Below are 25,150 nucleotides of genomic sequence, written 5' to 3'. Positions count from 1 at the left end.
CTTTTGAGAAACTCTTTTGTTAAGAGAACGACTATTTTGCTATATTTCAGGGTACGTAGCAAGGTACTCCTTTTGTAAAAATAACCTTATGGTTTCTTCAGTATTTTCTGGTATTTTTTGCTTATTTTTGTTATGAATAGATCTCTTGATGCCCTATGTCCCACTAAGGATTGAGGACCGGAAGAATTGATTACACCTCTTTGGTTTTAATTGTCACTCAGTACATTCAAACGCTTTGTAAAATATGTAAAAAGGTTTTCAATGTTAAGAAGAGTGGAGAGAAGAAGATTTAATATTCTAATATAACATAAGCTAAAAAGGAACAAAAAATTAAATTTTCACTCTCAAAATATAAAATTTTATAAGAACCAACAAATTTTCATAAACACTAAAATCTTCTAAGAGTTAACATATATTTTTTGGTAGCTTTAAAGTAAAAAAACTTAAAATTGTTGCATTTTGTGTATAAAAAACCACTAAATTTATTGCGAGGAGCAAATGGTTGGCAACTCAGTTAATGCGACGTCACGCACTCTTTGATGGACGCAAACTTGTTTCCATCATTCTTGAACGCCACATCCTTATTCTCTCCATCGTGGTGTGGACTATAAAATTATAAGCCTCTTTTATTCGCCATTTCCCCGCTCCCTATCTCTATGCTCGATTGACTTGGCGAAAAATGTGCATGTGAAAGAAACAACAAAGTTATTGAGTAAGATTCGCCGCTAGCGAGTATGGCTATAACTCATTTGGCCGCACTGCCTTACTAGCACATGTAATTTAAGGCAATTCTCTTCTCGGATTGCCAAGACCTTATCTTTGAAATTGTATTAAATAAAAAATAAATAAATTATCAAAACATTACTATATGTTGCACTGCTATTATTACGAGCACAGGTGTAGTTCATCACACAACTCCTACGGCACTATAAATGCTAACCGCGATGCAGATTGTTTCAATCGTCCATCATTCAAGTATGCAGGAAATTCAGGTATTGACTACTTTCACTACATGGTGCACTTCTCTATGGTGCAGGGATAGAACTCCTTTTTATGGCTTTTGAAGCTGAAATTCTCCCCACTACAGACGCAATGCAAGAATCGCAAAGTGCAATTGTGAAAAACTCGCGAAATTCTACTTTCTTTTCAGCATATTTGAAACACTTTTATTTTGCGGCTTTTGCAAAGAAAAAGTAAAGCAGATTTCCCTAGTCATCGGTGCCCTCGAAACACTTTTCCTGCAAAAGAAAACAAAACAAAATAACAGAAACGCAGTGAAAATAATAAAAGAAATAAACAGGAGAAAATACAAGAGAAAGTATTGTTTACTCTATATATACATACATACATACATACATACATACATACATATAATATATGTAACGCTCTTACCTTCAAACACCATGTGGCACGTGTGCACTGGCACCATTGCAGCGGTTGCATACTTTTTTCCGTACAAATAAGTCTGATTAATTGCCTCATATGAAAATGCAATGCATTTCCGCCTTTTATTTATGCCTAGAAAATTATAAATGTGCATAGAAGATTTTCCCATATGTATGCATGGGTGTATGCAACATACACTAATGTATAGAAATCAACAGATGTGGATGTATGCCTAAGTGTTATTTGAATACAATACCACCAACCGCATGTAGGTTATGTTGCAACATTTCGTGGTATTTATTTAATATTTCCTCGCATATTAAAAAAAAGAATAGGTAAATATAAATGAAATATTCCTGTGAACACAGGTGGGTGAAACATTTCCGTCTATGCATTTCGAAAAGGAAATAATTAAGAGAATTATCTTAGAAAAACCATAATGCTGCATGCAATGTGCCGCATTAAATTTGTTGAAAAAATCTTCTTCTACTTGCTTTAGTAACCATAAACTTCCCTTCAATGACAAATGCCAACGAAAAGTGTTGGCTTAGGCATCCGATTTACTAACACAGACATTGGCTTTGCAGAATATCTAAATGCAAGCACAAACAACAACACATGTAGGCACATACGTATGGTTGTGCTTATGTGCGTGAATTTATAAACGCTCACTATGAGCGAATGTCACGCAAATCATGAAAAATCACGTAGCAAGTAGAAGTAAAAATACGCTTCACATTCATTATGTTGGCTACTGGTATTTCACATTTCGTCAATGTGTGCACAAAGGTATTTACACATAAGTATATGTGTACATATGTGTATGTACGAAAAGAACTTCTGCAGTAAAAATTAGTTTTGGCAGTGTCCATAAAAGTACGAGTGACTGTGACTGTATCTTAACCGGTGTAAAATGCATGTAAAATGGGTCAGTTGTCAAGGCCGATGAAAGCACAAAACATTGGTCTCACATATGACTACTACATATTATATATACATATATGTACTAATCTTGGGATACGATAACTGCTTTTGATATAGAAGTTTAGTGTTGGATAATGAAATTTAATTTCGTAGTCAGCAAATGTCACGGTGTAAAAAACTCGTAGGGTCCGGCCAATACCAGACCGTCTACAAGCTTTTAGGACATTTGATGGAATCAGCTGATTGCCTGACGTAACCGGGTTGACAGCGCTTTGTTTACGAGTTTGTGTTGGTGATATAGGGAAAAAGCAACACAGCCTTCGCTGCCGCCTGAACAACGACCAATTGCACGAGTGTGGGAATACCCAGCGATGTGGCCGCCGAAGTTACACGCTCAATTACGTATTTCACTATAGCTGAAGGCCAAACCTGGTAATTTATCCTCCTTGAGTAAATGTAATATTAGCGATCGCCGTAGCCGAAATAGTTGGCGCATGATTACCATTCGGAGGGGCACAGTTTCGAATTTCCGCGCATGAAACACCAAATAATAAAAAAAGTTTTCTCTAATAGCGGTCGCTTCTCAGCGGGCAATAGCAAACTTTCGATCGTAAAACTGACTTAAAAAACTTTTTTTTTTCACACTACATTTACCACTATTAACTAAATTAATGTACCTAATTTTTATGATATCGTCAAAAATGAAATATTAGAGGGTGGTTGTAATTTCAAAACTATATGGAATTCATTCAGCACCAATTATGAAATTGGTCTAAATTAAAAATGTAAAGAAATTATATAAACATACTTGAAAATAAAACGGCGCAGGGCCCTCTTTTACGCGTTTCTGAACTACATAACAAGCTGATACATGACAAGGATTTTATTTCTATTTCTATTTTCTTCTTTCGATGATTATAAATTCCATGTTTTGGATCTTTCACCTAAAAGCGGAAGGCCAAATATTATTTAATTACGGAAATGTTGAGCTACTTCCATTGTAGACTACCATTAGACTAGTAAAGGAAGAAAAACTTCAAGACATTAAGTGTTTACTACCATACGAATGTATGGAGCATTTTAAGAGTCTTTAAAACTCAAAATGGTAAAAATTGATTAGTTTTTTTTTAAATAATTAATAAATGCTCATGAATTATTTCGTTAAAGTTATTGTTTAAAAAAAAATCATAGGTCGCTTAACGTAAAAATATTTTTTAATTTATTCAAATGCAATTCATTAAATAACTCGAAACAAGAAATATATGCCTTAGAGCGCTTCCATAATTATGGGTAAATATAAATGTATTATTAGTTATTATTATTAGTGGGCCATAACTCACAAGCTTGGTATTGCATCGCAGCACGAGATATAAACAAGGTGGCGCAAAAGTAACCTTGCGATGTTTTTTGGCTGTAATTTAAAAAAAAAATGAAAAACTTTGATTCTTCTTGTGGATTATTTTTATTTGGTCTTTTAATTTTTTTTACATCAAGTCGAGAATATGATGTCATGTAAATGGACGCCGCCACAGTTGATTGCCATTTGAGCCCTTTTTATGGCATTTTCCATCACTTTGGCCAAAACTTCCGGCGATAGGTCCTCACATTCTTGACGGATATTGTCTTTAAGAGCTGCAAGAGTCTGAGGCTTGTTGACATAAACCCGCGACTTCAAAAAGCTCCACAAAAAGAAGCCTGGAGCGGTTAAATCAGGCGATCTTGCTGGTCTGTGCAAATCGCCAAAACGGGAGATTAGGCGCCCGGGAAATGCATCCTTCAGCATATCGGTTGTGGTACGTGCAGTGTGTGCCGTTGCACCGTCCAATTCATCAAGTTGCGGCAAAAAGAACTCGTTGATCATTGCTCTGTAGCGCTCACCATTCACAGTAACCGTTTGGCCCGCGCCGTCTTCGAAGAAAAAAGGTCCGATGACTCCTCCAGCGAAAACAGCACACCATACAGTGACTTTGAGCGGGTGTAATGGCTTTTCGTGGGTTACACGCGGATTTTCAGTGCCCCAGAAACGTACATTTTGCTTATTTACGTACCCGCTAAGATGGAAATGGGCCTCATGGTGGTGATTAAGGATGGCTTGAGCGTATGTTAGACGCGATTGGCGGGCAGCAGCTAACAGCTGATGCACCGTCTGGACTTTGTACGGAAACATCTTCAAATCTTGTACCAAAATTCACTGTAAAAACCGTCGGCTGATACCCATTTGCGTGGCACGTCGTTCTGCAGAATGGCTACTCCGGGGTCTGCCACGCCTGGCAGCATCTCGTGTTGTGCCAGTCTCTTCGAGGCGAGCGGCTAAACGTCGCAGTGTTTCTCCAGTAGGCGTTGGACGGCGAGGAAATCTGCGACGAAATTCACGTTGTGCCAAAGTCTCCGACCGATTATTGGTCAAATAAATAGTCAGCAATATTCCGCGTTCTGGAGCAGTGTAGCGTAACATTGTTTATTAACGTGTATTTCGCATGTGTTTACTACACAAATGTCAAAACAGAACTGACATTAGGGGTCAATCGCAAAATTTATTGCATTTTCTGATAGGAGGATTTTTTCAGCGCCACCTGATATATATATATACATATATAATTGGCGCGTACACCCTCTTTGGGTGTTTGACCGAGCTCCTCCTCCTATTTGTGGTGTGCGTCTTGACGTTGTTCCACAAATGGAGGGACCTACAGTTTTAAGCCGTAAAAATACACTCGGAGGTTTGCCATTGCCTGCCAAGTGGCGGCCGCTATTAGAAATCACTTTTTCTTAATTTTGATCTTCCACCGAGATTCGAACCGACGTTCTCTCTCTGAATTCCGAATGGTAGTCACACACCAACTCATTCGGCCACGGCCGCCGCCAAGTAGAGAAGGCTATATTCAGACCAGATTGAACATTATATACTAGCGCAAAGTTCTATAATAATGTAATCTGGGCTGGCTATTGATTTTTGGCATCAAACAAACTAATAGACAATCATTGTTAGATTAATAGCTAACATTATACAGATGAACGGAAATTTTGTCTCCATAAACAAAAAGTGGGCGTGGCTTTCAGTTGATCTCAATAATAATTATGTGAGATCTGAATGAGGTAGGGAGCAGTACGTCTACAATGCATTGGGTCGTTTTATTAAGTCGTGTAGATACATGCAATTAACTAAAAGAGGGCGAGGACACCGTATATTTTTTAAAAGTTTACCTTTTTACTTACGAAAGGTCTGCGTACGTTTCATTTCAGAAGTCAAAAATCAAGTTGATGCTCATTTGTTTTTACAATTCCAAGGGAATTGCCCACAAGGAGTTCTTGCCAACGGGCCAAACCGTCAATTCTAGAAAATTCTTGGCGTTTTGAATCGTTTGTTGCATCGCATTCGTCGAATTCGCCCTGAATACCGTGAAGGAGGAAGCTGGCGCTTATTGCATGATAATACACCATTTCATTAATCCACTCTTGTGACTGATTTTTTGACTAAAAATCGCATTTTAGCCATCAATCACTCGCCGTATTCGCCTGATTGACTCCCTGTAACTTCTACCTATTCGGAAAGTTGGCCATGAAAGGAAAACGTTTTGCGTCCATAGAGGCCACGCAAAAAGCTTGTACCAACATGCTGAAGGACATTCCGGATTCCGGTCAATGACCTGAAACACTATTTCGAAAAGCTTTTAGATCGCCCAAAACAGTGTATCGAGGCCAATAGGGACTATTATTTTGAATAAATAAACTCGAAGTTATCAGAACAAAGCACCTGTCGTTTCTATTATATCTCCGTCTTGTTTATTTTAGACTTTACCTTGAATAACAGAAATATCACTTTTTTCCTTTTCAAAATTTAGTGTTATATGACAGAAGAACGTGGTTATTTTTAGTTGTCAATACAAAATTACTTTGTTCAAAAAGTAATATGTGCGTCAACTTTAATTAATTACAAAACTACCTTCTAGAGAGGTTTATGAAGAAGAAAACTTCTTTAGCTGAGTAACGTTGAAGTGGCTTTCAAATAGGACAAATAGCGCATGTTTTATCCTAGTTTAGGTTTTTTCGCGAACGTCGTAGTGCAAATAAGCTCAGAATCCATTATATCTTGTAATATAATATTTTGCCTTTGCGTTTAATCGAACCCGAATGCAGCCGTAATGAATATAACTCTATGCAAGATGCCTTGAATTGATCTAACGAATTCTGGAAACCCTGAACCGATAATTGGATTATGGTTCTTGGGAGGGCTTATCATAAGCATTTTAACAAATTATTTTAGCAAGTTATCAAAGTTACGAACCAATAAGTGCCACCTAATTGAGTATTGATAAGTAAAATATCACTCAAAGTCATTGATAAGTGTGAAAGTCAAATATAAAGCTGCAGGCTTCCGCCTTCATCGGAAGTGAGGTATCTTGTAGTGATACTTAACTCCAAACTTCATTTCAAGCAACACATTGAAAATCGGGTAAAGAAGGCCAGCATAGTTTTCTACTCCTGCAAATATATGTTCGGAAAAGCTCTTCCGAAGGGCTCTAATATCACTAAACTGGGGAGGGTGCAAAGTATTGCTATCACCGGAGCACAGAACGTGCCCCAGTGCTGCCCTGATAGACCTTCTGCTCCTACTTCCCATCGACTTTTACGTTATTTCCATCGCTGCTCAAAATGCAATCAGGATAAAGGAGTTAGACCTCGAGAAGCAATCTCTCAAGGGACATTTTCAGGTAGTTAACACTGCATTTCTCTGAACTTCGAATCTGTACAAATTTCAATAAAGACAAAGACAATATCAAAAAAAAATGTATTTCATTACTTTCCAACCTATTTTTACCAAGAGTGTTGCAATTACCAATGGCATCACTAAAATTTAGACAGTTGAATGCTTGCGCAGACTAGTACCATGTCAAAGCCGACTAATATCGAGATAGTCCAGAAATAGTTCAATTTACTGCAAAATCATAACGCATACATGTGTATGTCTGTACACACATATCACAGGATTACAACAACCTACCGTACCGCACCGGCACTCAGTTGACTGCTGTGCAGCAACACAATGTCGCAACGCGCAAAATGTGGCAAAGAAATATACCCAACACACACACACTCGCTTACTAAGTATTTTTCATTATACTCATCGAGCATTGGTACATACATGCATTTGTATGTGTGCTGTATATATAACTCACTATCCTGATTAATGTTGCAACACTCCAGCCAGCAATGAGCCACACTCAGCAAACACTTGCCATTCATACGCTCGCATACACACATACACACACACAAACGCATTCGTTCCATATATTCAAAATGACCAAACAGCACTAAAGCAGGCACGTTGTGTGTATGTTGACCAGCATTCAACATTGTCAACGTTGCTATTGCAGTGATCACTAGTCCTGTCTGTTACTAATACATATCTAAATACTATGCCTTACATCAACTTCATCATCAGCAAGGGGATGGAGGGCAGCAGCTTCATCAATGTTCTGTGTCCATCAGCAAAACTAACAAGCACACACACGCAATTATATATATGTGTTTTTGTGGCATTTTAGTTTTTGCTAACACCTCTCACGTACAAACTGCCCCCCTCCATCTCTTACACTTTATCGGCAGGGCATCAAGGTTATACTTAACGCGACTTTTATTTGTAATCAACTTAGCAGGCAGGTAGGCACGACTATTGTCCGACATTCAGCACTCGCCTCTGCACTAAGTACTCTTCCTCATCCATTTGCTTCAGTTTGCCGTTGGACGACTACAAATATTGAATTTTGCATTTTCGCAGCATTAAGTTGAATGACCATGAAAATGCGTCAGTCTGCGGCATAAAATTTGTGGCCCTTTAAAATTTCACCAACTTGTTTTTGTAGTCTAACATGTGTGATACTTTATATATATGTACTCGTATGTGTATTGTTGCTGGATGTGCGTATGTATGCTTGCCTTTAAGTATTGCATTTGAGCGGCGGTGATGACATGACCGCAAGGCTTTTTGGTCGATAGAATTTTCAAAATATCGCCTATTTTATAATGGGGGGAGCGTGTTGATGCATTCGTGATGAGAGAAGAAATTTAAAGACCACAATTCGATATTTAAACTGACAATGGTGCGAGTGGTGGATGGATGGATGATGGAAAATAGGACTAGCCACAAAAGCGCAGATATAATTTCCTGTTTCTTATTTCAAGTAGTTCTTCAAAAATTGATTAGGACTTTACCTCGCTTGGTCTTTCAAGGCATATTAATTGTGCAATCGCCACCAAATATCTTAGCCACGTCAAAAGTTTTACCCAAGCTTCAATGCACATTTGATTAATAAAAGTTATTCAGCACAATCCCTACAAGACAGCTGACTATCATATACATAAGCACTCATATTATCATCATCACTATCCTCATCCAACTAAACACTTTTGTTAGGTGTTTACCGAGCTCCTCCTCCTATTTGTGGTGTGCATCTTGATGGAGGGACCTACAGTTTCAAGCCGACTCCGAACGGCAGATATTTTTATGAGGAGCTTTTTCATGGCAGAAATACACTCGGAGGTTTGCCATTGCCTGCCGAGGGGCGACCGCTATTAGAAAAATGTTCTGAATGATATAGACCTGATTTAAATTATCATGGAAGTTTAGATTCATATGATTTTTGTAGGAACTATATTAACTACATTTTCGTAAACAATTATTAAAATTAAATAAGAAAATACAAATTGTCCTATACTGTGCTACACAATGCTTCTGAAGGTAGGTGGGCCGAGAAGCATCAAATGCAGGCTACTACCGTCATCACATTCACTCTGCTGTACAGCTCCAGTATAGGCGAAATGTTTGCATGCAAAAACACTTTGTACGAAGCTGCAATGATGATCGCAGGCGACACACCCATTGATATACATATAGGGTTGTACAATAGGTGCGCTTCAACTTTTTTCCGATAGGGAGGGCGAACGACGCAATATTTTTTATTTTTCGCTTGTCATTTGTAAACTTCATTAGTAGACATTTCATCATGCAACGCTACACACTTGAGCAACGATTGCAAATCGTGCAAATTTTTTATGAAAATAATCGTTCTGTTGCTGCTACTTTAAGAGCATTACGGCCATTTTACGGTCCATTTAACAAGCCGTCCCGTTTTGGGGTTATGTGAAGTCATTGGTCTACAATAACAAGCCGGCGACGATTTGTGAGCTCAGAGCCAATATTGAACGCGAAATTGCTGGAATTTCGGCCGATTTATGCAAAAGAGTGGTCGAAAATTGGATTCAACGATTGGACTTCGTAAAACGTGCACGCGGTGGTCATGCAAAAGTGCAGTTATCGGCCGTGATAAAGAAGTAATCGGGATGAAGAACTTATTTCGTGGAGGGAGCCTGAGAAATGACTACCCCACTCCATTGGCCAGTTTTTTTCGATTTTCGTGGTGTGGTGCACTATGAATTCCTTCCATCTGGCCAAACTGTTAATAAGGAATATTATTTGAGCGTTATGTGTCGTTTACGTAAAGCAATTCATCTAAAAAGACCAGAATTATGGCCCAACAACTCTTGGTTTTTGCATCACGATAATGGACCGTCTCACACTGCACTCGTTCTTCGTGACCATTTCGCCAAAAATTCCACGCATATCGTTCCGCAACCACCGTATTCGCCTGATTTGGCTCCGTGTGACTTCTGGCTATTCCCAAAACTCAAGAGACCACTCCGGGGAACGCGTTTCGAGTCGATTGAGGAGATAAAAGTTGAATCGAAGAAGGTGCTGATATATGATATATACCGGAAATGGACTATTTGGCATGTTTCGGGGATTGGAAAAATCGTTGGCATAAGTGTATTTCATCGAGAGGGGATTATTTTGAAGGGGATGAAATTGATTTACAAGAATAAATAAAGATTTTTCATTTTACAACCAAATTCACCTTACTTTTTGCCCATAGGTAAAAAAAGAAAATATTAATCCTGGCAATCCTAATAAGGATAAAGGAAAACTTTTATCAAATTATTGCATTGGCATCGGTCCTTGATAGATGTGCAAAATTCCAAGTCGATCAGATATTTAGAAGCCAGTGAGAATTAAGCTCAAAGATTCCGTTACATACATACATACATACAAATGCACTGCGTATGAAATTTAAAGCCTAAGGATTTTTAATTAATTTTCGGAACGTATAATCAGAATTTAATGGTAAATTTTAAGTGATTAACAGTGCTTGAGTTTTTAAATTCAGATTTCTTAAAATTATTACCAACATCAGTGCTTTGTTCACCAAATATTCCAAGTGCTGCCTTTAGGAAAAAATCGTCTTCATTGATCAGACTCTTTCCTGATTAAGTGACTTCATAAATAAGGAAATTATTCTGATTTACAGCAACGGAAATCCACAGAATATTCAACAAGTGATATTTTCTGCGAACATGCGCTCGCTGTTAATAGCGGGCAATATGCGAATAGATGGTTTAGATCTCTCAAACATGTAATTTCGACAAATTACGCCACTTGCAATTCTGCATTGAATTTATCGGTCCGGAAGTTCGAGCTGAAATTCGCTGCATATTTTTGTATTTTATGTGTATAAAAATCTATTGATTTTGATAGTGGAAACGGTAAAACTTCTCAGTAGAAGAACTCTGAGCTCTTCAGCCACATACACAATTGGGATATACAAGGAAGGATGATGCAAAATGTGTGGCGTTAGAAAATTGAGTTGGGAACATGAGTGTAGTGGACCGGGGAATGTCATACGACATTTAAATCAAGCCTACATTATATTCATACCTACTCGATGCAGGGCGATGGCCTGCTCTCCTCCTTATCCTAACACACTCTCCCGCACATTCAAACATACAGATCAATGTGCAGCAGTCTTTCTAGTGTCATTCATATATTCATGTGCTCCACATACATATACTCGTATACATATATGTATATACTGATTCACTGCAGCCTCATATTAACGTGTCTTTCCAACAGCAGCATCATTAGTGCCTATTTGTGGCTTTGTTTGCCACAACCCAGCCCCAATGAATGTGTAGTCGTAGTGCAAAAATTCAAAAACACCAGCCTGGACAAAGCACTGATGGAAAGAGAACGGAGCAATTTTTGAAAAATTTGTATACCTCCCAGCTTACGATTGACCCACAGTGTTCCAAAAATATCTACTAAATGACCTGTCGGCGATGAAAGATTTCGTTTAAGCTACAATGGAATAACTTACCTCATATAGTATGTATGTATGTGTGTGTGGGAACATGAATATTTGAAGTTGTTTAATGGAATCTGTTGCTTTGAACTCGTAGAAGTCAGGACCCAATTTATGTATTTGTTATGTAATGTAAATATGTTTGTTAAGCATACCTTTATGTCCAAAATCAAATGTGTCTGCTATAGGAATACCCGAGTACATAGGTAAAACTATGAGAAACAAATGTTATTGTTGGTGGTATTGACAAATTAAAATTTTCTTTTAATTTTTAGCGAAGTCCATTAAACTAACTGGTACACGCACATCTCTATTAGGCTCAACTTTATTTAAGGCCGCCGGGCCAATTAGATGTCCTAACTTCAGTAGTTTTCGCGAAGCGTTGTAGGATGAGAAAAAAAACAATTAGCCAAATGAAGTTTTGGGGATAGTTTAATATATATTTGAACTAAAAAAAAAAAATTTGCACAATCTCCAACAATATATTGTAAGCTGAGTTATCAATAGATTCCCAGAGCGCCTTGCCACTGAAGTATCCAACTTCTGTACAAGATACAACTTGCAATTTTCATCTGAAAACAAAAAAAAAAAAGATTATTAATTTTGATGTAATTATCTTCGATGTGAACTAAGAAAATTGGGAGAAACACGTAAAATTCGAATTTTTGGGGAAGGTAGAAAAAAAAAGTGGTTTTTCAAGGAAAAAAAAACTCTTCAACTGGGTAAAAAAGTCGCTTAAAAAAAGTTTTTGGATGTTTTTTTTAGTTCACATAGAAGAGACAATACTGAAGATAACGCATTTTGAATGAAATGGATAGCTCGTTTAGTTTTTTTGCAATCGTGTACATAAATTAGGTAAAATCGTGAAAATGAAAAGCCGAGAAACAAACACTTACAGAGACGTACACAGAAACAATACACTACAACAATAAGCGCACGGTTGCTCGACGCCGCACTACGCTCGGCTCTGTAGCTCTGCAAATACTTGGAATTTAACTCTGAAAATTTGTGTCTCATGTTCTTGAATATCTAAGCTATTGATTTCAGGAAAAAAAAAAAAATCGATTTTTTCGACCTTTCGATGATTTGGATAGGGTAACAGGTCAGGAGTACATGGAGGATGAATTAATGCTTCGCAGCCAAACTCTCAAAGTTCTGGCGGAACACGATGCAATTTTTTCAATTCTGGTCACTTGAATTGAATTGTTTGCTTCATCCACACAAATTGTTAAGAGTAAAGAGTGGATTCAATCATTGTACAATCAATAACAGCTCAAAGTGAGCCATAGTTAGGCAGCTGCGTGAAGTGCAAAACCCTGACTCATATCCCTCACACAATGACAGTGAAGGCAAATCGGAACAACCTGCTTAAGTGAAACAAAAGACAAATTTAAATTGATTCGTCAATATTTGCCTATAAGCGGAAGAAGTAGTGACTACACTGGGTGAATAAAATAATACGAAATAAACGGTTTTGTTCTGTAAAAATTGAATAATCGATTCGAAAGTAATATTAGTTTATAAATATTTATTGATTTTTCCATAGAAAACGTTTTAATGAGTTGGAAGATCTCTCTGTGGAAGTCAATTGGAATTGGAAATTTTGAGAAGTTCACATTAAGGGAAATCAGGAAAGGATCCCTCTGAACGAGGATCGGCTCTGAACGAGTTTAACAAAATCAGCTGATGGGCTGACGTCACTTGGGTCACGAAGCGGTTTGTTTGCGAAAAACGGAGAGTGTGTTAGTGATATACGAAAAAAAGCAACACAGTTTTTACTCGTGTTGGTTCGTTGCTATCTGAACGACTGTTTGAATACATGTGAAATGATCGTGCAGAGTTCGATTGCAGAATCTCCCAAGTGACGTGGCAGCCAAAGATACCCTCACAATCTTTTGTTTTCCAGCATAGCTAAATAGCAAACCTGGTAATCTATCATTCTAAGCCTATCGGAAATCCACATTTTTTTGCCTTTCAAGTATGACCTTGAACACATTTTGGAAAGGTGTTATTAATATAAATTTTTTATTTTATTAAATATTTCAAGTTTATTACCCCAAGTGATTTGTTACTAGGAAAATCAAATAAAGGTGTCATTCAATTCTTCATTGGCCGCTTGTTAAACTTTTCTTAAGAATCCTCAATGGGAAAATTAGTATTTTAATGCTGATATGAACGAACTTTTTTTATCTACTGGAGGATTTTTTTCAGTGGTATCTCATATTTTTTAGATATTAATTAGTAAAAATAAACGAATATCGTTTTCTTATAGATTATAGGACTATAATGCACTCCGACCTCTGATGTGACCTATTTTCCTTAACAGTTATCCCATATTTGGAGGCTTCTAGTGAGCTTGAGTACCTCCTCAGGTTTTTTGATCCATATAACTAATGGATTTAGTGTACACCAATTAAGTGTACGAGTATTTGTCTTCCGACAGCTGCACATTTGCAGTGGATTTGTTCTGCTGTTTCAATATCCAGTTCATAAAAACCGCAAATGCCTTAATCTACTGATTTTAGTTTCATGAAGTGGGAATGAAGACTACATTGTTCCGTACCCAATCAGAGCGAGTAACAGTTTACGAGTGTATTTGATGCTCTCCTGGAGATAAGGATATCCCTCTCCTGGACTCTCCAAGCAGTGTCGTATGAGTTCTCTGACCTACAAGCCTTTGGTAAATTCCTTTACATGGGTTTGGTGCACCCGCAAAAGAGTTCTGATCCATGGGATCTTGACGTTAAGGCAATCCTACCCAGCTTAACAAACGAAGCCTGTTCCTTGTTCCCAGGATATTGAGCATGTATATTGTAATGTGAGAATGCATTGGGCATAAGACTGCCTGGCTGTATGATAAAATGCAAATGCGCTCGTGCGAACTCGTTCCTCTTTACAGCATTCTCTGCCACCAATTTCTATTCTTTGGGTTCCTGCTTGAAAGATTCTGGGATAGACGCCCAAAGGTCCCAATTTTTTTAAATTCCAGCCAGAAACTTCCGCACTACCCTTATGACCCGCAAGCTTCGATTCATCTGTTTTCCTAACTCCCGAGTTAAATTCAATGGATGAGTCACCTATCAGCCGGAGTGTGCGATCTAAAGTTAAATTATTATAATTATCTTAAAATTCATAGATATATTTAGCACAGTAGTTATTCCCTTACGATTTTGTACTAGAGGATTGTTTATTAATTTCTTTGATATTTCCATAGGTCCTGTGAAATTCCCAATCCCTTTGTTAGAAATATTATTAAGTGTCAGTGCTCTTAAGATACCCTCCTTTTCTATCATAATAGGAAAGGGGTGCATGCCTCGAAGCGCAATGAGTGTATAGATTGGGCAGGTTCTCATTGCTCCAATTATGCCGACCCACACAAATTTAGTTAAAAAATTCTTTTAACTTAGTTCTTTGACTAGTTTTAGGACATGCTGCTAAGGAAGCATTGGTGACAGACTTTTGGTTTCATATTTGTATAAATATTAGGTATTACACCCGGCCAAATATCCAATGGCCGAGCTCCCGTCCTATTCGTCTTGATGACTCCAAACGGTAAATTCTCTTTTGCGAGGAGCTGTTTCATGGCCAAAATACATTCGAAGGTTTGCCATTACCAGCCGAGGTGCAACCGCTATTAGAGAAAACTTTTCCTATTATTTGGTATTTCATGCACAGAGATTCGAATCCGTGCATTATTCAGTGGTAGACACTCACCAACCCATTCGGCTACGGCGGCCGAATTACATAACAGTAGTAAATTACAAGTGAGTAATTTTGGGAGATAGAACCCTTCTTCTCGTCGCTATTAGTAACAGCATCTAAGTGAGCATTACAAATAAGAGCTCTGCCAAGCTATCTTGCTTATTTAGAAAAAGTGGTCCTTGTACTGCCTAGACTCGGTTGTTTCACAGATAATTTCCTTCTCCAGGTGAATGGTACAAGGATTGCCCCTCTATTTGTGAAACAACTTCTAGTTGCACACCACAAATTAGAAGTGGGTGCAATGCCCAATAAAAGATGTACGTACCAGTTATATAAATAGAATATAGCTTCTGTGCGCAAGAACCCGACTAAATGTAGATGTCAGCAATTCAGTATTAGACGCATTAGCATGAGAAGAAATCCAGACAATGATTTCGAGGCTCATTGGCTTATAAAGTTCACTCAGTTAACCGCTTTGCGGTGAGAGCTAAGAAAATTGTATAGGAGGCATGTCAGTCGTTTGATACGCTTCTCGACCGTAAAAAAAAACACTCATATGACTAAACCCACTGCGTACAATTACTGTATAACTTAGAGAGAGTGGAGGGACCGAGGAATGAGTGGGTGTTGCATGAGCTTCTAGGTGAATCAATTTATTGAGCTTTGGAACTCTAGGACGCTTAGAAGGAGTCGGTCTTATAGGGCAGGGTTTCCTCACGCAACGCCTTGGAGCATTGTATGACTGTAGTACGAACGCAGTGTACGCTGTATAGGTATGAACCATTTTAGATGCCTTTTTAGAGATGCAGTAATTAGCTCGGTAAATGAAGTATGAAGAAAGCGAAGCATGCTATGTATTTACAGGAGGAAAAGAAATTAAGCGCAAGTTTATTAAAAGATATTTTGAATAAAAATAAGAATTTTACGATAAAAAAGGGGCCAACAAAAGTACCACTAACATGTCAGTAGTGAATAATTTCTAGATACCTTTTCCATATCGTCTTTGATATTTGTCAAGTAGACAGATGTACAACTTTACACGGTAGAACAACTCAGTCATATTATTGAAATTTATTACGAAAATACTTCTAATAGATTGACGAAATTCGTATCCTTTTTCGGAGAAATAATCAAACGAATGAGTCGACAATTCAAAGATTGGTGAAAAAATTTCAGGAAACTGGTTCTGTCGAGGATAGAAAAAGGGGTGGCAGACCATAAACTGGATATTCTGTTGAGAATATTGCTGGTGTAGCGCAAAGTGTTGCTGAACAACCCGCACCAAACAACATCGACTGTTTGCCGGATTTTACCTACAGACCTGGTGGACATTTAAATGAAGCCATTCTTCACATATTCCACATATTTCCCTCCTACGTTCTAATTAAGAGCGGCACATCTTCGAAATTTACGCTTGCATTTTTCAATTCTTAATGTTTGTATATGTACTTTTAGGAAGTTTCACGAATTAAATAATAAATAATTTCTTCACATATAATTGTTAAGAGCTGTATTTTGAATAAAAGAAAGTGAAACCTAAGAAGTCTAAATGTGTACATGTTTTACTTGAAAACAACATTAAGGCGCGTCTTTTGAAAGAAGAGTTTTTCCAAGTTAAACATATTTGACATGAGTATTGTCATATCCGAAAACTTAGCAGCAACCCTCGTAAGAATAACTATATATTAAAACCAACCATTAGAAAGTTATTAGAAGCAAAAATATCTAATTGAAACAAGCTCAAAATTTCATTTAATATTTTCATGGCAAGCAACTTATAATTTTTCTTTTTAATTTTCATAACAATTTTCGTTACCAATAATATGAACAACAATGCAATCTATCTATCCTTAGTTTCCTTTATCAAGTTAACAAAAAAAGTGTCTGCTTTCACGCCTACTGATCTCCTGAAAAGTTTTCCTTAAACTTATGTGTTAATTTGATTTAAAATTTTTACACTCTGGAAATGAAAGCGCACTTCCCTTTTATTAACTGCTGCAAAATGCAATATTATTATCCAAGTCCATCTAACAATTGCATTGTTGCTAACAATGAGCGAATATGCATATACATATATGTGCATGTTAAGTTACAATATTTCCAAAATTTGCCAAGCAAATCCAATTTAAAATTTAAAAGAGCTTTTGAAAATTGTTGCTTTTGGAATTTCAATTAAATCGACTTCAATAGATTATCGCTTAGTAGCATATATGTACGTATGTATGTGCATATGTACATGTAAACCTATTGATACAAACAATTCCAAGTGCATACGGTCATACATCCATACATACATACAATACACCTTTGGAGACACGTTTCGTCTGCTTGCAACTTCGTCGTCAACTGCCACTTTTCAGCCGCAAGTGGCACGCATTCTTGTGCGAAAATCAATTAAAATCTCAAAATCTCCAAATCAATGTGAAAATGCAAATACATTCACACACACACACACACACGCTAACCTACTCGCCTGCATGGGGATGTAATGAAAATTGAGACATCCGGGCAGCACTGCACTAATAGTCAAAGTGCACTTGCACCTGCACATAGCTTTTCGGTGACAGCATACAAATAATTGTTGCATGCAACATGTGCATGCAGCTTGACCTGCAATCAACTGTCATTTTAACTTTGCTATGGTGAGTGCGGCTGACCACAGTTTTCGAAGTTTTTAGCTTCACTCTTATTCTGCTTTTGTACTACACTATTTTGTTGTGGTATTTGCTGATAGGAATATGCAATTTTGTGGATATTGTTGCTTTTATTTTTCTCTTTCATTATTGTCTCTGTTGTTGCTGCTAGCGCTTTATAAACCGACAACAAATGAGACAATAAACCTCTTAGTGCAGCGCCAAGCTCGTGATTGAATACATTAGGGTAGCACTTATTTTAGTTATATTACATTTTGTGAGTCATAATTTTACAATGAATCGGAAATGTGTCGGTTCGAAGCAACGATAGTGCAGGTTGAATGAGATAAAAGCCAGAACTACAAATAAGGTGCGTTTCATAATCATAAGACACCTTTGGTATACAATTTTTGAACTACCATAAGCTCGCTTTTACTTTCCGGAGTGGCGTCATTTTAACCATTATAGAGTACCACCAATTGTTTCTCTTGAGAAAGCTCGCTCTATTTTGTAGAGCCGTTATATTTTTCCAAGAAGCTTTACTTTTACTAGTCTTTCTGGCGTTTCATAATGATAAGACACTAGTCGAAAATAAGCTTCTGAAGAGATAGAAGGAGCTGATTGTTGTTTTGGATGACTTTAATTATAATTTTATTCAATTTAACCTAAAATGCTATATTATCACAAGAGGAGCATGGAAAAATTTTGGCCTATAAGGATTCAGGCTTGTCAATCAAATTAATTGCAAAAAAACAAGCAGAAGTCGATGTTTTATCCGGAATTTTTTACGGAGTCCTGAAAATAACAACATTTTGAAGCCCGTTGGAAGAAAATTATCACGATCAAGTCGAGAACAGCGAGCAATCATAAGAAAAGCTTCTAACTCGATGCGCCAACTTGGCTGCTATTGTTCAAAATAAGGTCTCAAAAACAACATTGCAGAGGTGCAATCATTTAAAATTAACAAAAATAAGAAAAAAAAAACCCCATCTTTTGCCAAGGCACAAGCTGGCGCGTCTTCGGTTCGCAGAAAAACACCTAGACACAAACTGGGACAGAGTAACATATTGGAAATATTTTTAATGTTCCCCAATTTCACATTATTTTTAAAAAGGTTATATTTTCGGATGAAAAAAATGGAACTTGGATGGACCCGATGGTTTTTTAAATTATTGGAAAGAGATTTGCGCAAGAGCCCCCTCTTATTTTCCAAGCGCAACTTCGGTGGAGGTTCTGTTATGGTTTGGGGTGCATTTACCACGAAAACAACTTTTGGTATACAGTTTATATCATCGCGAATGAATAGTGGGGACTACGAAAACGTTTTGGAAAATAGTCTCCTTCCTTTTATTCAGGATAATCGGGAAGTGCTTTTCGTTTTTCACCAAGGCAACGCCCGAATCCACGTAAGCAAGGAAACAACACAGTATTTGACTGATTGTTCCCTAGAAACTATGGACTGGCCGGCGTGTTTTCCGGATATAAACCCAATAGAAAACATTTGGGGTATATTAGTCAGAAGAGTTTACGCCAACAATCGCCAGTTTGACAACACCAACGAGCTTAAAGCGGCAATTCAAGCAGAATGGGCTTCTCTAGATGTAAATTTACTTAAAAAGTTAGCAGAGTCGATGAAAAAAGATTATTTTATGTCGCTAAAGCAAATGGTGCCTCCACAGAATACTAAAATATTCTAGACGACATAAACAAAAATCGTAAAAGTATACTTTTATTAAACCATCACTTTAAGTAAACAGTGTCGTATAATTTTGAAACGTCTGGGAATACGTTTTTGCTAAACATTTTCTTTATGTAATAAAAAAAGTTCTAAATTCTGTATTGAAACAGATAACTTTTGTTACTTTAATCGATGTGTAAAATTATTATTTTCCTCTGAAATCTATACATTTAAATACTTTGAAAAATTGGGGGTGTCTTATGATTATGAAAAAGGCGAAAGATTTATTCGACAACTGAAAAGAAGACAGGCAGAGAAGCCAGAACAACAAATAGAAATAGCGACTAACAGTATTAAACCCAGCGTTTAGGTACCCTCCGCACGCCAAACGAAATGAGGTGCGTAATTTGCATGACGAACAATCCATTTTTATTGCGGTGCAGGATCAAGGAAGGCAGAAATTTGTTACGCGTTGGGATCTAAAAGTGTTTAGCTAAAGGAAAAAGGCATCAACTGTATACAAATTTGGAGGTGTACGATTGTTAGTTCTTTTCTTGTGAGTAAAGCGAATCCGATGCACAAAAAGTTATGGAATGAGACTTGAAATCTTGGCATAAGTACAGAAATGGTTCGATAAAGTCGTAATTTGCTGAAAAGGTTATAAAAAAATAGTCTTTGATACTCAAACGGAAGCTTCCTCCTAGAAGAATTGAGCTAGGAATCATGCCTGCTAGCAACTTAACTATAAATATTATTCCTAGATAGAAAAAGTTATATCTAACAGCGGTCGCCCCTCGGCAAGCAATGGCAAACCAACGAGTATATTTCTGCTATGAAAAAGCTCTTCGTAAAAACCATCTGCCGTTGGGATGGGCTTAAAACTGTAGGTTTCTCAATTTGTGGATCAACATTATTCCTCGCATGTTTTCTAAAAATATTAAGAGTAACGAATCCCATCCAAAAGCTCTTAAAGCCAATAAGAAAACCATACCACCATGACAATGAAAAACAATGTATTCATCTCCTCATAGAGGCAAGCAGCAAATCAAGACCAGCACTGTAGGTAAACTCGATGATTTTGCGTGCAATCATACAGATTGAGTGAGCTGGGTAGGCATAACACTGTGGGTTCCAGAATATACCAATGTTGAGGCCAATAAAAAATCTGGCACACTTGCCTGAACTGTAACAGTTCAAAAAGTTCCTTGGCGATCAACCCGGCGGCAAGGATAAAGGTCTAAATACCTCAACAGAATTGTATTCGGAGACTTAGATTTATGTTAAATGTGCCAAAAGTTGACGGTACTGCGTTCCATAATAAAAAGGGTCTTTCAAAAGTGACGCCTAGATGTCAGTAGTGAATAATTCCTATCTTCCTACCTTCTTTTTATGTTACACGATGGAACAACGCGCTAAAATTATTCAAACTTTTTATGAAATAGTCGATATTTCAAAGCAAAGCCGACAATTCAAAGGCTGTGGAACAAATTTGAAGAAACTGGTTCTGTGCAGGATAGAAAAAGGACTGTGAGATCAAAAACTAGACATTCGGTTGAGAATATTGCTTCTGTAGCGCAAAGTGTTTCTATCAATACCTCGACGTTTTCAAAAATTAGGATTTCATAAATCTCTTTGGGAAACTATACCTGTGGGCATGCTAAAGGGGGACATTTAAATGATATCATTTTTAACTTACAATTGTTAAGATTCATATTTTGACTGAAAATAGGGCAACCTGAAAGAATCTAAATTGTTGCATGTTTTATTTTAAAACAACTTCTAGATGCGTCGCTTGAAAGATTCTGCATGTCAATGTTCAATCTTCGGACGCATGTTTTAGCCAGACGGTCTTCAACGACAACGATCTGATCGAATTCGACTTAAGGGACCTTATTCACTTTATAAAACCATCGCCCCGCCTGGTTGAGCTTCAGAGAGAGAACAATTAGTTAGCGATAAAAAATCACGACCCAATCTAGGCTGCTGGTTTGACCAGACGTAGATCTCTCTAACTGAATTACTCCCAACTGCTAAATAAAAAAAATCATAGTTTATATATATGTATGTCAATAAGATGCTCCATGCAATGAAAACACATCTTTTTGCAAGTCTCCAAAAATTAAAAAAAAAAATAACTTTCATGAACACTAAAATAATGGTAACTGAATAAAAATCGGCGTAGAACGGGACCAGGCAACACCATTTTTCTGGGAACCAGTGACATGTTCATGTTCAAAAGTATCCCAACTGGAGGAAAACAGAGAACTTTTTTATCTATTATAGATCCAGGACCAATAAGGCATCAAGATTTACTCAGTATGATTTTTACTGAACCATTTTATGATTTCCAGACCAGTCTAGCGTCTTTCAGACTGAATTAATTGTGACCCTGTCTAACCAGTCTATCTAGTCCACCTCTACACTCCTCTCACAATACATTCTGACAGTCAAGCGGTGCCAAAATTCCTGCAATGTAATAACAACACCTCTTCGGAGGTAGCGTCTGTACGTAGAAGATTCTTAAATAACCTACCTACGAAGTGCCCCCAAAAAGTGTGGATTCTCCAGCAAATAGATAATCCTAGGAACAACGTCTAGGAAGGAGTTAAAACAAAAAACGAAACCTCTCTCTTCATGTAAACTTTTACTAAGGTCGGCTTGCTTTCATTGGGCCGTTAGGAAGCTCACATATTGGGTGGCAAGATAGTTCTGAAACAAGAATCAGTGAAAAAATACATAAGTTTCCTTGCTAAACATTACTGCAGGTGCTTCAACTTTGTGTGGGTGTACAGTAAGCGATTGGACTTCCCTTCGAATGGATTTTGTCGCAGCTGAACAGATGAGATGGATGCGGAGAACGTTGAGCACCATCTCGGCCTCTGTCTCGCTTTGATGGAAACGCGCTATCATTGCCTTAAAAAGCATTAGTTTGAATGTCTATCTCTTGGAGTCAGTTGTGGATTGGAATTTTTAGAGTTTCAGTAACGAAACAGAGTGGTTTCACCGAATGAGGAAGTCAAATGCGTCCAGAAGAGGAGGGTTGGTAGAAGGGCTCTGATTGGAAATAATGTTTTTGTTTTTTAGAAATTTAGAAATTTATTCCTATAATTTGATGTTCCCAGAGGGCTTCAAACGCCTTAACAGCATGTAAATACAAACTTCTGCCTGTGCTGCACTTCAAAAGTTGTAACTCTCTCACTACACTGAAGTTACGCCCTTTCCAAGTAGTCCTTGATAAATGTGAACAAGTCCTTACCTTGATTATACATATTTCTAAAATGGTTTAAGTAAAATCCGAATTTAAACCATTAAATATCTGAGCAACACCAAGGAGATGGGCCTACTAAACAGTGATACTGACGTTGCTATAGAAGAAGTACGCATACGTTAAACTCCGACGACCGTCAGCTTTTTAGTATGGAGTACTCTTTCGAAGGCAATACCCCTCGTTTCAGTAAAGAAATCACTACAGTCGTAGCTCTCTACCTGACTCTTATGATAAATCTTCCTAACTTCCTAACTTAGACGGTTGAAGGAGTATTATTAATATCTGGAGTTATTTGTCACGAATTATGGATTTTTAGTTATCGATTTTTGGCCTCTCTAACTTAATTATTCCTTAATGCCGAAATTGATATCATCAAGAAGCGAAAAAAAATTAAAGACTATAACGTAAGGGTCAAAGTTTTTATTTTTCTCTGTGAAAAATGTAAACGTGCTAGTTCGATTATAGTAAAATGACCTAAAGTTATCACCATAAGTACCTATGTACGCATCTAAGTATTTGTGCAACATCAATGAGTTCACAACTTCAATGAGTGCATTAGGTATATAAATACCTGCAGTGATAATCTATGTATATGTCCAATGGCTGAATAGCCTTTGTTGCTCCTTCCTTCTACATATGTGAGTCTTCCTCAACTTCCAACTTCATTTGAATATAGCCTCTTACCTTACACTCCTCACTCTATGCTGCAAGACTTCACTGCACTCCCTCTACGGGTTTCAGTATAAACATTCAACTGTACACACATCTCAGTGACCATTCTTCATTGGAATAATAACAAAATGTCACTCGCTTCGGTTGCTCTGTGGTTTCTACTTCACTTCAGCATTTTACAACCAAATATTTTCCAAATTGTATTGACTTCAATGCCTTCGAACTGAACTCGAACTCGAAATCGAGTTGATGAACTGATTTTTTGATGTTGTTGCTGTTGTTGGTATTGTTGGTGGCATTCATTACTATTTTGTCTTGTTATTATTATTTGTATCGTCGGTCTTTGCTGATCTGTGCTTTCATTCCAGAATCTTTGTTGCTGCAATTTCTAAAATATCCAGCAAAACCACAGTACTCAAACGTTGCCAAGAACCACAGTCAGTCGATTTAGACACACAAATTCTATGAAAATTTGTGTGAATGTGTGATTTTGCTCCTACTACTGCTGGTTATTTGCATCCATGCGTATGTGTTTGTTAGTAGTATTAAATGTTGCCTCTGGTCAGTTTTTACTCGACTCTGAAGTCACGTAAACTTTTCGAAAGGTGTGGCACGAATTTCTATTGATTGTTGATTTACTTTGAAGTTACAAAAAATTAAAAAAAAACAACTGCATATGTGTACAGAAAAAATCAAAGGAATACGAAAAATCCAGTTTGGATTTGACTAATTTTGAAAAGAGTTCTTTATTAGTTTCGTAGTCACTAAATACAAAATTTTGTATATTCTATAGTTGGTTGGAAAGTTTAGGAATCACAATTTTTTTTCTAAAACTACGGTTTATCAAATTTAATTGTTAAAACAAAAACCAATGAGCAAAGCTCTTAACCAAATTCTCCAAAAATTTTATTAAGTTTTACCGAAATCAATAAAATTTCGATCCGATTCACGCTGTGATCGTCCTGAAGATTTATCAGGTCCACTTCTCTTTAAGATACTTTAATCAGATACAGTGCCTTATGAATTCTAAAAGCGAACTGGGTTATAGTGAATGAATTTGAGCTATCTTCGCTCTCGCTGGACTAAGCTATTTCCGTATCCTTCTCGAGAAGTGTTACATTCCACAACCAGGCTGGCAGGTGGCATGTTAAAAAATGGCTTCGCAGTCTGCAATGACCCTTGAGGATACCTATAAGCTTTCTCAATTTATTCTTTAGGAGATTTATGAAGTATCGTGCGATACCAGTACAAACTTTGGCTGGTGTTGACCCATTATGCACTTCATGTGCTGTAAATTTGTATACCCTCTTTTCGTCTTTCCACCGTGAATGGCTGAAATGGTGGAGTTTCCTCGTTCTCGTTCTCGTACCTTTCTGTCCAGATTGTGATCGCTAGCCATTCGAGGGTTTTTTTTTAATTTTTTTGGAAGGAGATTTAAATTAAAATGTCAGAAACATCATCGGAGGCACCGTCGCGCCAGTGGTATATGGGGCATGATCTATAATAACAATCCTCCAGCTTGTCTAAATTCCACTCCGGGACCGAAAGATATTTCATCAGAATGGAGCCGCGTTCATGTCTGTTGACTCAACAAATACCTGCGTCCAGGTTCCTCTCCTTTGGGCATGTAGAGGCTCTACGCCTTCGTGGTACATCGAAAAATTTTTGATAGTATGAAATTTACACGCTATTG

General features: G+C 37.3%; 1 protein-coding gene and 1 long non-coding RNA gene across 2 annotated transcripts in view; one reads left to right on the top strand and one right to left on the bottom strand.

Moving 5' to 3' along the window:
• Positions 1-25,150, top strand: part of LOC128858184 (lachesin) — a 123,755-nt gene that overhangs the window by 90,423 nt on the left and 8,182 nt on the right. The window lies entirely within an intron of this gene.
• On the bottom strand, positions 978-24,088 carry LOC128858185 (uncharacterized). The gene is made up of 3 exons (XR_008453988.1): positions 23,470-24,088; positions 1,393-1,518; positions 978-1,238 (listed from the first exon to the last, which is right to left on the bottom strand). It is a non-coding gene; the product is annotated as an uncharacterized LOC128858185 (long non-coding RNA).

The sequence above is a fragment of the Anastrepha ludens genome, chromosome 3, assembly GCF_028408465.1.
Source record: "Anastrepha ludens isolate Willacy chromosome 3, idAnaLude1.1, whole genome shotgun sequence".
Lineage (NCBI taxonomy): Eukaryota > Metazoa > Arthropoda > Insecta > Diptera > Tephritidae > Anastrepha > Anastrepha ludens.
Note: the sequence above shows the minus strand (reverse complement) of the source record. Positions and strands in the feature narration are given on the sequence as shown.